This window comes from Struthio camelus, chromosome 12 (genome assembly GCF_040807025.1).
Source record: "Struthio camelus isolate bStrCam1 chromosome 12, bStrCam1.hap1, whole genome shotgun sequence".
Classification (NCBI taxonomy): Eukaryota; Metazoa; Chordata; class Aves; order Struthioniformes; family Struthionidae; genus Struthio; species Struthio camelus.
The window spans coordinates 2,640,624-2,655,852 of NC_090953.1; the positions used below are offsets into that span (position 1 = coordinate 2,640,624).

At 44.3% G+C, this 15,229-nt stretch overlaps 1 protein-coding gene across 4 annotated transcripts in view; it reads right to left on the reverse strand.

Moving 5' to 3' along the window:
* SMAD3 (SMAD family member 3) overlaps positions 1 to 15,229 on the reverse strand; it is a 79,391-nt gene that overhangs the window by 24,960 nt on the left and 39,202 nt on the right. The window contains exon 1 of one of the 4 annotated variants that reach the window (XM_009667273.2): positions 9,667 to 9,739. The exons of 2 other annotated variants lie outside the window; for them this stretch is intronic. The gene's annotated coding sequence lies outside the window, so the exon portion shown is untranslated. Of the gene's footprint in view, positions 1 to 3,523; positions 3,667 to 9,666; positions 9,740 to 15,229 lie in introns of those variants that run through there. One more of the 4 variants, XM_009667272.2, reaches the window with a different exon arrangement.

Here is a 15,229-nt window from a genome sequence, read left to right on the forward strand (position 1 = left end):
GGGGAGCAGGAAAACAGCTACCTGTCAAATAACTGAACGTGTAAAGCACATAAGGAATTTCTGCCATCACCAAGGGACTTGTTGGTAGAGGTTACAAAAAGCATCTAAAACCTGCAAGTGTATTACAGCCCCGAAATATGTGTAACACCCACAGTTATTATTTATAGTATGCATGTATTTCTTTATATCTTGCCTCTGTTATTCATGGGTCACACATTTTCTACATGCAAAAACAGAGCTCTGGTGTATCCCACTCTTCAGACTTTTCTGCAAAGGGGTACGCAAACAGTTGAGTATCTGGCATGTTTTCAAAGGTGTTCCCACGCCAAGCTCCTCCTTGGGACAATGAAGCAGGAACCAGGCTTTCCAGGTGAAAGACTCGCAAGGAGGACACAGCACAGCCTCTTTTGCTGTAGGTGGGAGTCTTGGTAGTGACTTCAATAAGGCCGAGATAGGACCTATCAGACCCCTATGCTTGTCAGTGTGGGCAAACCTAAAAATGTATACACCAAAAGTATGAAATAATTTGTATATCGAGGCTTACTCACTCAATTTAACAAAAAGAGACTAGGCCTGAATACTGAAATAAGGAACAAAACAAGACTGCTTGTCTTTCAAACATCTTTGCCCACTCTGAAGGACATACTGCATCTAGGTGAGGGAACAGGAGAAAAGAGAGGATTCAGATATATTATTCCAAGTATCCATCTATTTTGGTGGGAAACTACGTCTCTTCCTTCATCTCAGGCAAACGCAGCTGTGCATGCGAAGCGTCCCCACTCTGCCTTGCGGGATTAAACAGCAAAAGGCGGTGAAGAGAAGAACTCTTCTTTTTGGTGCTCATGTTCAGTGTTGATTGCCCGAGTGGGCGATCCAGACTCTCACTGCCAGTGTGTGTTTTAGGGCACTTTTCACAACTAGCACATACCCCGGGTTTCCAGAGTAAGAATGAGAAAATATTGTGATCCACAAACCTGTTTTACTGAGGGAAACATGATGAGCTGTAGTTATCACCGCCTGTGAGTGTGAGAGCATGTAGGCTACGAAGCCACACAAGATAAGAAAGTAAAAAAAAAAGCCAGAAGACAGCGAGATTGCCAAGCTGATACCAGTTAGCAACGGTTTGAAGCAAAGAACTGAAATCAGCAACGATTCAGAAAAATTAAGTACTGATATGACAAGACAGAAAAACCCTCTGAGAAGAAGCAGAGAGGAGGAAGACAGCAGCTCGGCAGTGTCAAGGATGAGACCCTTGAGAGGAATAGCGAGCCCCATGCTTCCCACTTGGCTGAGGACCCTTGGCCAGCAGCCTGTCCAGGTGCTGGAGAGCACCCCCTAGTGCCTGCTGGCACGGTCGCCCCACCATCGCTGTGGGTGTTAGCGATTAAGATAACGGCTCCGCACTCGCAAGCGGCATGTACGATACGGCTCAGAAGACTCCATGCTTGGTAAAAGATGCCCAAAGAGTCAGCCCAAGGTTTGAGGGTTGCGGTGACATGATCAAGAGGTAGCCAGGGAAGGGTTTCTCCATAGCTAGGGCCAGCTATAATCAGATATGAAAAAGTACTGACTGAGAAAAAAAGAAGACCAAGACCCCAAGAATATAGTCACGTAATTTCATTGCACAACAGCCTCAGGCACAGTCAGGACACCACTGCAGTAGCCATAAGAAACAAAAAATACCTTAGGCTGACCACCTTCAGGACTGATCCATAGTTTCACATCGTTATAAGCCATTTCTTAGAGACGGGAAAGTTTAACACAAGAAATTGCTACTCCAAACTGTCTCGACTACTGTTGCTCAGAGAATAAGGGACAAGAATGACTTCTAATAGGAAAAACAGAGAAGAGGAAAAAAAAGAATGACAAGAACACTAAAGTAAATATTTTTAACAACCCACTGTAACTGCCTGAAAAAGAGTGAGAAGTAAATAGGAGAACATTACATTGCATAATAGGAATTTGACTTCTAGGCCTTATTATGGTTGTGTTTTTTAAACTCTGATTTAAATTGTAAGATCCTGAATCAGGAAAGGAGAAAAAAAAAAACCACTTAAGAAAAACAGGCTCTTGTTATTTCTTATTTTCCTCACTGAGCATCTTTGCAGCTATCTTTCTTCCAGATGGTTATTCAACCTCTTCATTCCCCTCATTCTCTTTCTTTAAACACAAAAGAAAAGTTGAAGCCGGCTGAATGCAACAGGACAAATTATTCAAAGGGATAAGCAATGAGATATTAGAGGGATTCTTGTCAGGGTTGGAAATCTTAAAATTTACTCTGTCAAAAATCCATTTCCACTATGTTCCTGCTCCTTGCTGCTCACATATACACACTCCTGTTTGCAAAGCCCATCAGTTTTATATCCTACTATTAACCTTCCAGGAGAGCAAATGCCTCAAATGCTCTTTAAAAACAAACAAAGCCAAAAAACCCTCCCCAAACCTAAGTACTGACCTGCACAGTAAACAACAGCATGCGCAAAAAAGGGGTAAGGAAAAGAGAAAAACAATCAGGAAGAGAAAAACTTTTAAGTTATGCATTTCCAAGAGGTTTTTATTAAAAACCACAAGCAGAAGCTGTTTTTTAAATCCATGACAAATAACTTGCCAGGATGCTCTAAAATGCTCTGTTACTAAGAATTATGGCCACAGGCTGTGATTTTCTGTTAAGCACAAAACATGATAAGTAGTTCCTTACTGGCCTTGCATCTGGTCTACACCAGGAAAGTAAGCATTTATTCATGTAGCAAAATCTGGCTTTTGTGTGCAGAAAACTGAAATATCCACAGGGCTTCACTGAAAAGTTGGACAAAATCTCAACTTTCCCTGAACACTGGCCAAATGAACACTGAATAAAAAAAAATGACCCATGCAGCACATTTGTAATTCAAAAGCTGATCCATTGCCATCCCTTTCCCCTCAATTTGCTCATCATCACTACATTTTCCAACTTCTGGTACAGTTTTAACAGTGCTATCATTCCAGAAAGAGGGGCGACCGCATCCAACTGAGGTTTGCAAGGCATCATACTGACATAGAGGAACCTAATAATTAATACTTCTATGTTAGCACTTAAACGTATAGAACATTAGAAGAATTAACAAACATCTCTTTAATCTGCAATACATCTCTACGGAGAGGGTAATCTTCTACTATACCTAAAGCAACGAAATGACTCTCCCAAAGCAAAATAAAAAACTGTGTTAGAGCTAACATTAGGAAAAAGAAGTTCATTACCCCCTTAATGCTATCCAAGATCACAGCTATTTTATGCTGGTAACTCTCTCTTTCATCTGCACTGCTTATTCTTCCCACTGTGGCTCTCCTTCGGATTTAGGAGAAACACTTCTCTTCTGCTCTTGCAGATGGCAGCTAACTTTGGACGTCTCTAACCTTCTCGGCGAGCTGCTAATAGCAGCAGAAGCAGAGCAGCAAAGGCATGAGGAGGAAGCAACAGGCAAAGCATGGGAACCCACGGCCAGGTATTTATACCCTTTGGGTGGACCGCTGCATGTGTACTTACAGGTAAGCACAGGATCGCAGCCAGTGGGTGGCACAGCTCCATGCAGCTGCTGGCCATGAAGTCTTGAACAGAGACTGCAACAGTCTACAGCCTGCAGTATCAGGCACAGATTTTAAAGGCGGAGGGCAAATCCCGTTTCTTCTGATGCTGCATTATTGTCCTCAAGTCTCACGTGTTCGGGATTTGCAAAGTAGCTGACAATACAGAAATTATCAATATGTCGTGTGTGCTTCTTACTGCCTATTTACATCTCAGTCTTTACTACAGTTTTGCAGAATTCCCCTTCCCCCACTCAAAAGCTGCAGAAATACAGCACAGAGAGTTGATGTCAGGATCAGATTATGACAGCATGAGTCATTTATTAAGATTCCAGTAATGCTAAGCTCTTTAGCAGGTGCCTTGAGACCATATTTTTCAGAGTCTAATTTCAGATTCAGACATAAGTACATTTTATTGGTTTACCATAAACTGTCTGTCCATTGTTGTTTCTTTAAAGTCTCCTTCTACTTGCCCTGCACTCCGCAGCACTCTGCTCTGCGCCCTGCCCACTTCCATCCCCGGCTGGCATCCACCTAACAGCTTATCTTCACCTAGGTTTCTTTAAAGCTAGGGATAGATCTTATTTTGCCATGTAATATCATGCCATAACTATTTTTTCCTCTGTGCTTTTCACTAATCTCTCTGTTGCACACTCCACTTCATCTGCTTATGCCACAGCTAGAGGATATTGCGGACTGGCTTTCAAACGCAGCTCCTTTTACTCTGTTTTTAGCTGTATTCTTATTATATGCCCCTACATCTCTCCTTCACCTCGTCCTTTTTTGCTAGTCCATAGCACAGATTAGAGGTACTTTGAAGGCCCAACCGTGCATTTCCTTCACCCCTCCCTACCCCCAGGAATGCCATAATATATCTTAAGGGTTAATTAAGGCTTAACTTATCATGAACTCAGTTCTGAGCTCCCTAGTATATTTCCCAATATTTTTGCCATCTTCACTTGTCCAATTGCACTTGGACCTGCACTGTTGGATGGTAGGTCTCAAAAGAGACATGCATTTGTACTACTGCATTTAAAAAGAAGGGAGTGAATTCCACGTAACGGAGAGAACTGAAGACACACCGTTTCTAATAACTGCAGCAGCAATCACACAGTCAAAACGTGACCGTGTGCTGCTGGTACCCTTCCACCTTCCCATTCTGGGCAAATCTACTGCTGTCAGCAAAGCAAGTTAACAAAAAAAACCTAAGCATCCTGGTTACTACTGCAAGAAGTAAAGAGGGCAAGCTTCATTTTGGTAAGAACGTGGTAATTTACTATTAATAATTTGGCATGAATGGAAATTGGTGAAGAAAAAGGGAGGTAAATAGAATCCGAGGCCGGAAGTGTTTCTGAAGGTATCACTTCCAAGATTTTTTCCATCTTTTGTGGAGCAAATGTATCTTCCAGCATGGCTTTTTTTTTTTTTTTTTTTTTTTTATAACCTGTCTAAACTCTAAATCCATTTTTTCTAAGCAGCACTGGTCCTTTTCTTTATTTCAGCTAAGTTTATTTGCCCAAATCTGTGTCAGACCCATCTAAATTTATTTGCACTCGAGCCTTAAGGGGCCTGGGGGAAGAAGAAACAGACACAGTAAGAAGCTCGGCCTCTCAAAAGGAGCGTGCCTTTTTGGAGAGCCATTCATCAAACGAGCTCGTCATTGCTTCCCAGCATCCTGTGTCTAACTGCAATCACGACATCCAAAAAGCAACACGCTCATCCAAGCCGAACTAGCAGCTTCCTCTCTGAGAGGAGATTCCAGGCATACTGATGGGTCTATGTATTTGTATGTGAAGAGGAGTTTCATAAGGAGAAAATGGATGGATGGAAATGCCAAAGAGATTCAGAGTAGCTTCCACAACACACAGTGCATTCAAAAGAGAAGTATTTAAAGAAAGGCTGAATAACTGGGGCACACGCTTCTATCAATCAGTCAAAAAAAAAAAAAAAAAGCTGTAGAAGTCAGTTACTCTGTTAGCTTCCACGACGCTTATACTCATTTACATTTACTGTCTAGCCCTAAAATGCCTCTTCTTGATATTCTAAGGAAAAAATCTTCAGAGTTTCAGTGAAATCAGGAGAGCTTTGAAAATTAACACCAGCTGTGGCTGTAACCCAGACAAAACCAGAGCAAGAGAACCGAGGAATGAACATGCTTCCTAAATGCTGAGGGAGAAAAGAAACTAATGCACTGCGTAGTGTCTAGATGGAAGTCTCACGGCAAGTATTTTTGCCCCAAATATACTGGCTGCTAACACTAGCAAGAATGATTATCATCATCAGTGTCGAAAAACGACAGTTTTAAGACTCTGGACTCTCCTTCACAACATATACAATTGCCAGTGCCTTCAACAGAAATTTCGGAACTGCCTTCTCGCATAAATGTTTGTGCATTCTATCAAGTTGGGACATAGCCAACATTTCTTATGGAAACGTTTCTGGTGGTCCTGAGCAAAGAAGATGTTTACTTTATAGCAGATATAACTAAAAATATGCTGTGCTACAGCCTCCAATTATCTTGTTTGGAAGAGTTTGAGGCTACTTGAGGTTCATTGCTGTTATTTTCTTTATTATATAGTGAAAATGTTGCTGCTTTTCCTGTAATTTGAAAAGCAGCTATTTCAAGATTTGACATCTGTGTGTGTACCTCCCCCGCCTGGATAACGAGATGCACGATGAAATTTTCCAGAATGCCCATCTCCCATTTTCAAAAGCCACTCAGGTACTAAAGACATACATGGATGGTTTCTTTCAAAATCTTCCATTAATTTCACTTGCTCTACGTTGTACTGCTGGTTCAACAGCAACCGCGATCGATATATAATTATTTGCGCAATCAGTACTAATTAACAGCATACCACAAATAAGGGGACCTGGTCCCATGAATGCTCATACTTCCATTGAACCGCCCTCCAGATCCCTCCCCAGTAACATCCTTCGGGATCTGCTCAAAAGCAGAGTTACACGTGCACTCAGATAGCTCCATGATAAGGACCTGCCCTTTACTAAGGCCGAACAACTCTAAACAAAATGCAGGCTGCTGACAAAAACTTAAGTAACTTGGGTTACTTAAGTCTTCAGTCTCTCCCATTCTCCCAAATAATTAACCACCTCTCTTTTCCAGCCGAGCTTTCCCAGTCTCCGACCCACTCTGGCAGCCCGCAAGTTGTTAATGAATCAGTTCGCTATGAATCATTTCCCATGTGTAGACTGCGTGTTTCATCACAGGGTAGATTCTCACAGACTTTCCTCTTCGGTCTCATAAACCCGATGACAAAGAGCTGCCTCTGCTGTGAAAACAAGCGCTCAAGTTTCCACAAGGAGTTAACGAAGGTGCGCGCGGCGTGAGAGCGAGGCTGGGGAGCGAGGTGAAAAGGGTAGTGGAAGAGGGCTGTGTTAATTTTACAACTCTGACTTCCTTAATTATGAGTCACCAGCAAGGCAGGAGAAATCCAGCTTAAAAAGTAAACCTAGAAAAGTGTGATGTCTTAGGGGAACGCTGCAGATTTAAGATGGAACGCCTCATTAAAAGCCCACAGAAGTTAATATTTTATGGTTTCTTATGTCTGCAATTACTAGTGAAATTGGAGATGCAAGCCTCTGCAAGAGCCCGTGCGTGTTTGGGGTTGGGGGGAAGCCTTCGTAAACGTGTCTCTCTCATAATCAGGTTTTACAGCACGTCTAGGTGGGGGTGGGGGGGAAGAGGGGAGGTGGTGCTACGGACTCACGGGTTGCTAGTTTTATTTCGAGGGACTCTGTTTCTATACAAGCGGAGAGGGTTGTTTGTACCAGATAGGGGCAGAACGCTTCAGCTGAAATACTTTTTTCCACTAAAAACTCTTAACAGCAAAAGGAAGCTGTGTATGTGGCCTACCTGAAAGCCTCCTTTCTTCTGGTAAATCTACAGAGCAGTTAAAGGGGGTTCTCATGCTCCTTGCAGCCTCATAGCACAGCAGACCTGCCACTGGCATGCAGCAGGGGCAAGCTGCTCCTGCAGCCATCCCCTCCAGCCAGGATAATTACCTTGCTCATGGGAGCCCAATTCTGCTTTCCTAAATTACAGATTACATTAAAAATACTTTTTTTTTCCCCCTCAAAAATATTTTGCGGGGGGGGGGGGCGGGGGAGGGGAGGGGAGAGGGCAACAAACTCAGTATTTTCCCCCTACTGTAAAGCATTAAGAAATTCCCTTGCACAACAAAACCAGATCTTTGCATGCCATTCCTTTCTCTAGTCAGGGATGAATCATTTTCCTGATGGGAGACTGAGATCTGTAGCACTTGCTGTTTGAAGAAAAGCAGCACCAATACCAGCAGAGATGTCTTCCTTCCATCCTTCATCGTCCCCTGCCCTATATCACACCAGCGCTGTCCTGGTGCTATGGCTGGGTGCAAGGATGCACGATTTCAACACCTGACTGACTAATGCAGGACGCGTGGGGGAGTAGCACAGGGGCATGAATAACAGCTCTATAAAACACATATCAGTATCACGCTAAGTCATTTTTATCATCCAAACAGGATCTCAGGCATGTGCGTGCACAGTACCTTTCCTGTCAAGGCTTTATCGTTACTCTTGTTTGCATGGACATCCAGCCGGTATCACATGAAAAGGAGCAGGAAAAAGCAAGTAGTCAGAGAAGCTGAAATCAACATAAACAAACATCTTATTTTCATGTAAATGTCAGTAGTAATAAAAACTTGAGGTAAGAAGTGATTAAAGAGCAGCCCAGAAAAAAACACCACCAAAACAAGTTACCCTTCAACCACCACAGGAGACAGAAACGTTCCTAAATAAGATGTTTTTCAAAAGTTTTCCATGAGGTGTCCATAAAGATCAGCTGAAAATGTCAATGGCATCAAAAGCCACATTTAAGTAACAGAGACATTTTAAGTAGCTTTCCTGTCGTCATCTCTGTCTTCCCTCTCTCCAAACTAAAAAGAATATGAAATATCCAGGTCCTGGGAACCTCACTGGACAAATGCCGAAACATTAATCCTAACCCAGAACGAGATCTAGAGCTTGCCAAGGAGAGGAGGAACAAGGAGGGAAGCAGACTTGCAGGTAAATATTAGTTTGCACTTGAAAAAGCTGCTTTTGATTTTCAAGCCAACTTCACGTCGTCCTCGGCGAAACACTGGGAGGGAGGGCGACGCAGGGGAACGAGCACCACTGCTTGGGCAGCTGCGCCGGCGGGACAGCAACACTGCCTGCCCCATCAGCAAGCTGTGAAAATGAGCAGTACAACTCCAGAAACAAAAGAGGTTTTTCTTCCTCTTTTTCTTTCTGGCCCCTCTTGCCGGGTGCCGTTAACGCCGGCCACAGCAACTGGGCTGCATCGCTGCAGGCAGTTGTGGCAGACTCACCACAGGGGTGAGCAAAGCTGTTTTGGAGCACAGCTCTCCTCTTCTTCGTTCCCATACTGCAACCACAGAGACCTCTCTTCCCCAGGCCTCACTTCACCTTGCTTTCTGGCAGCCTTCATGGGTTTTGGCCCGAGTGTTAATGCTAGATAAAGACTGGAAGTTCTTTTACTCACAGGAAAAAGCCCTTGTGGTCTATGGCAGTAGACCACCGTCGTTCTGCTGTGACCTGAAAGGGCAATCCACAGAAGATAAAACAACTTTCAGTTCTTCAAATCCTAAAGCATTTTCAAAACTGTACAGGCATACAAATAGATCGGTCCATCTTTGTGACGCAGTCAAGAGCGAAACACTAAAATGCTGCTTAATGGCTTATATCAAGACTAGAGAGCCCCTTCACGTTCAAGGCAAAGACCCCCACCACTCACTCCAAATCAAAGCTCGAGGGAAACTTGAGAGGCAAACCACAATAATTACTCAAGAGTGAATGCAGACAGGAGACCCAGGAACACCACTCAGCTTCTCTAAAACAACACGATGAGGCATATAAAGGTAACCATCAATTATGGCCTTCTTTTTATGTCTCTCCTTCGGCAGCATAATGCACTTGCTAGGTCTCTGGTTCAGCAGTGACTCAGAGAACTGAGTGCCTTCAAGTGAATCATCCACACATTTTTAAGCACCCTCCAGGTTTTGTTGGATGGGAGATGTCTCACTACCTACACCTTCCCTAAATACTTACTGGGCTGTCCAAGACGTAAGCGAGAGTGCGAGAGAGCACGCAAGCACGTGTGCAGCAGTGGGCGATCCCCTCTGAACACCTGAAAGGTACAAAAAGGAACACAAGCGACACACAGATCTAACGCCACTGCCCACTCCTGCACCAAGGGAATGTGGACCTAAGCCGTACAGAGATAAGGAAACAATGGGGTAAGTCACAAATATTTGATTTCACAAGTCAAGACAGTTTTCTTTCGCCTCCCCTCGTGACTAAGCCTTTGGTCCGCACCCACTCCATCCTCAAAAAACAACTCCATGAAACAAACTTGATTGCTCTAAAATACACACGGGCAATGACCAATCGCACCTCCTCCTCCCAGCACTAAGTCTATTTACTAAGAGTCTGCACCAACTGTCTGCTCTGTATGTAACAGGATCCAACTCCCTCTCTCAATGAGACATTAAACACTAGTAAGTCCAACTCGTCTCCATTTTCCTTATCCCATTCCCAAACCTCGGAGCCTGCGGACAATATCGTTTGCCCAGATAAACTTTCTGAAATCGCTCTTAGCTGCTTCCAGGGAAATGGCTCGCCAGTGGCCCAGGGGACCAGAGGCAACCCAAAAGCAGTGTTCAGAAGAAGTGCAGGACACAAGAGCGGTGGTGGTCTTTGCTGCTTGTCGAGCCTGGCAGCACTCCATGCCTCAATGCACCCTGCTGTCCTGCTGAGCTCACTAGCTTTGGCCATGTGCCATGCCTTACCTTGAAGGTGCTGCTACTGCGCGGCCGAGCGCGTCTGCTCTAACGGCAAAGACGCTGCCTGCAACTGGAGACAGAAGACCCAGACCTCGTCCCCATCCCGTTGTGGACCTGCAGCGTACCAGCAACGCGCAGAGCCCTACGACCCCCTCCCTGTGCTGCCATTCTCCCATGGCTGAAACAGCAAGAATCTGTCTTCAGTTCTGTAATAGGCTTTGGGTTTGTCAGGCAGAAAATGTAAGCGCTCCCGTTGAAAGCTACCTAAAACTGCTAACCTGATTAGAACAAGCCAAACCTCTGCACCTGCTGAGCTCTTGAGAGCTCTATTGCAAAACTTGGCTATACAAGGAATCCATGGTGAGGACAGATTTTTAAAACAGATAAATAATTGCTCTCCATCAGGAAGACTACTTATCTACCTGTTAGGATTTAAATTTCATTGTAATAAAAGCTATTATAACTGCACCATAGAAAAGATCACAATGTTTGAGCTGGAAATAGATTGTGCCGGGAGTTGTTAAACCTTCCTCTAGTAAACTATCCAACTCCTGCAACTGCTTTTCCACGCCACTGCCAGGAGCCTCCCAAATCACGTGCTCTCTGTTCACTTTGCTGCTCGTGCCTTGATACGTTTTCCTGAACAGTATTTAAGGTAAACAAAGATCTACCCCTGTTTTCTTTTTCCATCAGCTAAAACAACTTGCCTGCCCCCATGGCATCCCATCTAATCTCTTCCTCCTCTCTGGCACATCAGATTAATATCTTGTTCCTCCAACCCATCAAAAAACACAGCTGCTAAAATTATCATCCTGACCCATCAATCACACTCCTTTCTTAATCTGTCTGGTATCTTCTGTGAGGTATTAAGTTCGAGTGTCCCAGAGCCTTGTCCTCAGGACACTCCAGCACTCTTTCTATCCCATGTCCAAGAGCTCATCCTAACTGCAACTCCTACCCACGTCAGATCCCTCACCCCAGCCGGACACCCACTACGCCCTCCCGTGTTGCTCCTCCTTCCCTACCCACCCTGGCCCCTACTCCTGCTTTCAGTGTCACGCTGGAGCATGGAAAAACCTTCCAAGCCTCCAACCCCAACCAACCGGATGACCCTTCACTGTCTCATTTCATGGCAGTTACAGCGCGCACCACACACTAACAGCAGGGCGCAAGCAGAAAAAAAGGTTTAGGGGGAGGAGGTGGTACAAAAATATGAAAGTAATTAATATAGTCAATGGTTACAGTTTTCTCTGGATATTCCCATGAGTACTCTCTTGCATCTGCCAGCTATTCAGTACAGGGACAGTCTGTATTTTTTCCCCTTTCTAAAGCAATAAGCACATTCTTGGCAGCTAAATTATTAATAAGGAACAAATGGCAACTGATTTATAGATGAGCCCGAAAGAGAGGATTTGTCTTCTTTCACTCATCTAAGTCATCATGCCCACACTGCTTTGTGCTGGTTCTGTCCCCGCCAAAATCTCAGTCTCCCACCCAGGCCAGTAATGCAGTATATCCAGCTCCAAATTATCTGTGTTTACACGACCTCTTTACCTCTGTTGTATCTGACCACTGACCAGATATTGCAAAAGAGAAACAAAGTGTTTATTGTTCTTTCTGTCTCTCTTTCTTCTCAGCCGGCAAGAAAAAGCTCAACTGGATTAGCTTTTAGGATCTTATTTTTATCCATTGTAGGCTTGTGAAAAAAAAAAAACCCAACAAAAAAACCACCACCTCAAGGAAAAGATGAGTTTTTCATTTAGGCTTTGAATCTGCTGAGCTTAGAGAATTAGCTCTCTCTCTGCTGGTGGAAAGTTCCACAATTCTGGCCAAGCTCTTCAAATCAGAAGCGATCAGTCCTCCTCCTCCTCCTCCTCCCAGCACTACTCGCTCAGATTTCAGTTCCAGCACTTGCAACAGCAGTCTTGGTTCCTGTCTCCCTGCAGGGACGGAGGATTGCCGGGTAGGGCTTTCCCCAGCAAGGAACACAGGCTTGATCGTAGGACGAGTCTGGGGGGTGGCCCATGAGAGCAGCCACTCCAGACTCTTGTGCTTATTGTGATTAACAGCACCAAGCCCTAGCTGTTTGGCACAAAGAACCGATCAGCAGTCAGCCTGCCACAAAGTCAACCTTTTTAAGGTGGGACCCATGGTTTCATTGAAAGCAATGCAAAGCTGGCTTCTATAAACATTATGGATATGACACGTAAAATGTGGCGGTACTGCTTAACCGCTGGCTGAATCCCAAACAACGGGAACGCATACCTGAGGCAAAAGCAGACCGTCAAAGGCTTGTAGTCAAATATACTGTCACTGAATATTTTGTCATGGAAGCAAGGGCCTAAAAATGCAACATGAGTAGATAATGCACTGAGACAGGCCAGTGCACATCCTGTCTTTACTCTGTAAACACCACGACACGTATTGGCACTATTGTGCAAACCAGGCCACCCGTACAAAAAGCAGGCCGCTAGTTTGAAATAAACTGCAGCCTCCATCCCTGAGCTGCTGTGTTCCCTGTCCCAGGCGTCCCACTCTGCACGGGAGGAGCGAGGGACTTCCTGGGAGCACGCGGGCTGTCCCTGCCATGCCATCCAAGGAGAGGCACGGAAGGAGGAATTGGTGCTACCAGGTATTTTTTCAATAAAGCCAGCACCTGTAGGGCACTGCTTGCTGCCCGCAGCAGGAAACCCAGCCTCGAGAAATGCCTGGTCATTGCAGCGTGGCTCTTTGAAGTTGGTAGTGTCGTTTTTAAGTCACCTAGAAACCTCCCCTCTCTTCTCTGCAAGCCAAGGGCCACTGCGCTCTCCTGTCTCTCTGCAGCATGCCCTATGCGCTAGGGCATCAAAGAGAAGACAGAAATGCTCCAGGTAATTAGAGAAAGTTACATTCTGTACTTCTTGATCCCATTTGCAAAATTTGGGCCTGAAGAGGAAAACATTTTATTTAGCGTAAGTGAGAGAATGGTAAAGGCCTTACCAGATGGAAAGAAAGTACAGCACTGGGGGCACAGTCTTGTACCAGAGGAAAGAAAGGTTCGTTGCTTGTTCTAGGTCACATAACTTGCCTCCATTTGAGTGAATTAGGCCCAAGTACTCCAAAACCTTCAGACTCCTCTTAGGTACTTTATTCTTACAAAAAAATCACCCATTGGCCTCAACACTCATCTGTGAAATGCATGGGATAGGTCCCTCTCATAGAAGTACGCACAGGAACTGGAAACGCTTTGCAGAAGTCAGACATCACAAGGATGGAAGCCAAATGGCACAAGCATTCGATGCAGCTATGTATAATAGTCCCCAAAACAGAAAGTCAAAACCAGTTCTCAGGTGTAACAATGCACATGATCGTGCAGACAGGCTAGTCTTTCATCAGCACCTGCAACCTGCCCAGAGCTATGTAAAGTAAAATTCTAAAGGGTAAAGGCTATTCAGAAAAAAAAACAAAAAACAACAAAAAAAATCACACACACACACACACACACACACACACACACACACCATAGAAACAGGTTTCCAAAACCTGCAAGGTTAGTTATCTTTCGGGAAGTGAATACGCTGAAGTGGTACGCCCTCATGTGCACATGCGACAAATTTGGTTTTGCAGATCTTGAGATCGCCGACTTTTGAGGATACTAATCATTTTATGGTAGTACTACTAAACCCCAATCACATATATCAACACACAACCAGCATAAAAGAGAAAGCCCCTGACCCAAGGAGAATTCAATTTCCATTTCCAATAGGACACAACAGGGAAATGAGATAGATAAACAGGAGACAGCAGTTTTCCCAGGAGCGGTTATCCTAGAAGCGTCAAGTGACTTGACAGGGAGAAGAAATTAAAAACATCACCCCCACATTCTTCTTCCAGTAATTAATCCAATTTTGCTTTCAAAACATACGTGATAAAATCCAGGCAACTCTAGGAAGCGTTCTTTCTTCTTACAGGCAGGAGAAGAAAAAAAAGTTAGGGAAGACGACACGCACAAAGCTAATATCATACATTTTTTCTCAAAAGCAGAAAGTGGTAACAGGAGGAGGAGGTTGTGGGGAAGCACGTACATCAGCAAAGCAAAGCGCACCAACCCTTTTCACTTTCCTCTGCAGATCACCCTCAATAAATTCTCATGTCTCTCTTAGGGATTTTTTTTTTAATCTTTCTTTCGCTATTATTCTTGTTTTTAGGGAAGATAGTATTTATCTCCAGCCACACACTCCCACATACAAGAAATTCACTGTATGATACTTAAAAATATATATATATATAAATCTATATATATATTCCTAAAAGCTCTGGCTGCTCAGACAACTATTACTTAGTAGCTTTGGTACAATAAGAAAGCACAGACTGCTGCAAGAAGCGCTAAGGCCACGTAACATTCCTGGATGCACACTACAGAGAAGACAAAAACATAACTTGCACATGACTTGCCCCCAGAAGCCACTGCTGGCTACGTGGTACGCCTGCATACCACATCAGTGCACGCTTGCTTATATAAAACCTCTGCACGTTTGCCATGTGGGAGAGGTGGGAGGGCTGCATGTGGCTATGTGGGTAGCACCAGCACCTCAGCTTCCCAGCAGCACTGCAAACAAACACAATTTATGCTTTAATAAGTATTTAACTGTAAAGCATTTATTTCTCAACAGACATCAATACTATGGAAAAGGTGCAAAAAGGCTGCATTAGACTCTCCTGAGTCAAATCCTTATCAAAATAATAATAATAACAACAAAAGGAGGCTGGAGAAAGGCCAAAGTGCACACCAGCAGTAGGGGAGACCTTACGTGACCAAGGCTGTGGCTGGTGCTACGTTCCTGACTCAT